Here is a 1,777-nt window from a genome sequence, read left to right as displayed (position 1 = left end):
CTTATCACACTGAATCATCATGGTCTGTTGGCATTTCTGTAGCCACTGCTGGAGTGGGAACTTGGTCTGATTCAGCTCTGCTGTCTCAGTGCTCTAGAGGCGGCATCAGAGATGTCTGCTGGAGAAAAGGAGAGAGAGAAAAGACCACGTCTGCCCTGGCCTGGGCCAGTGGCTAATAGTGGCTTTCCCCTTCTCTTCCTTCAGTCCCACACTTCACCTCAGTGAAGCCATGACAGTATCCCAGCCCCCCCCCCAGCTGGAGAACCTCAACATCTGGGGACCAATCAGCAGGGAGGTGACAAGGTCTGTGGAGAGAGCAGAGTCCCTGGGAGTGGCTGAGCAAGGTGTGATTTTGCCTCCAGTGAGCGAAAACCTACTCCAGTCTTGAGGGACTGAAAATACATCTCAGGTGAGGAGGAAAGGAGGTGGACATAACCTAAGACGTGTGAGGCCCAACAACGAAGCTGCAGCCCTACATAGATTTGGGGGCCAGAGGTCCAGAGCCTAGACAGCAGGTTGTGGGTGGCGCTCAAAGTGCACTGTGCTGAGTACTTAGGAAGCACTGGCTGTGTGCCGAGGAGCGGGCTAGCTCACCAACCCAGAGGGGGCTGCTCAGACATCTAACAGGAAACTGAGTACAAATTAAGAACAGTTTAGAGAAAAGGGACAAAGTTCTATGCATCAGTCAAATTACACACTGCAAGACTATAAATTCTCCCTTCGAGTGTGCAAGGGGCTTGCCTTCTATATTCATTCAAGGTCATTACAAGGAGCAAAGGAAAACCACATCAGCACTTTCTGATCTGTTAAGAACATGCTCCACTATTTCAGTCAAATAACTATAAGAAACTTCTTTTATAATTTAAACCCAGGAAAATTTTCTCCCCCAAGGAGCGAGTTATCAGAATAGAAAGAGTTATTGCTTTGGCTACCAGGAAGCTCAGCCACATATGAATATAATTCAAAGCAATAACTTCCTAACCACAGCCCCTACATTAACCCATAAATCATGTTATGGTCCTCCTTCTTATGATCTCTAATCCCATTTCAATAGTACTTTTGTTTTTTTGTTTCGAAGTACTCAAACCTTTTAAAGGGCTAGAAAAGAATACATTTGTGGTGGGTGTTGCAGTGTGCCACCTAGATCCCCTTCAAGGAAGGACTTGTTACCCCAACTGCTGGGAGAGCTGTCAGCAGGAAACCTTCAGCTGTCAGCCCCTGAAAGATCACCGCAGCTGCACAGAACCATCTGGCCGACATTGGGCCAGAGGCTGGGCTCCTCCCCAGACAACCCACATCCATTTCAGGCCAGTGCCGGACAACAGAGTTCCCTGGGGGTTGGCTGAGATGGTCATCAGGCCTGCAGTGCGGTTTTTTGTTTTGTTTTCTGAGACAGAGTCTCCCTCTGTTGCCCTGGGTAGAGTGTAGTGGCATCACTGTAGCTCATGGCAACCTCAAACTCCTGGGCTCAAGGGATCCTCTTGCCTCAGCCTCCTGAGTAGCTGGGACTACAGGCATGCCACCATGTCCTGCTAATTTTTCTATTTTTAGTAGGGATAGGGGTCTCACTCTTGCTCAGGCTGGTCTCAAACTCCTGGAGCTCAAGTAATCCTCCCGCCTCAGCCTCCCAGAGTGCTAGGATTACAGGTGTGAGCCACCCTGCATTGCAGTTTAATTTCTCTGCTTGCCCACTGTTTCCTTCCTGTCCCTTCCAAGGTGTTGATCCCAGAGGCGCTCCCTACTAAACACTAACCTGTCACAGAGTCTGCTTCCCAAA

Source organism: Eulemur rufifrons, chromosome 20 (assembly GCF_041146395.1).
Source record: "Eulemur rufifrons isolate Redbay chromosome 20, OSU_ERuf_1, whole genome shotgun sequence".
Taxonomy (NCBI): Eukaryota; Metazoa; Chordata; class Mammalia; order Primates; family Lemuridae; genus Eulemur; species Eulemur rufifrons.
The sequence above is the reverse complement of the archived record's forward strand: the minus strand, read 5'-3'. Positions refer to the sequence as shown.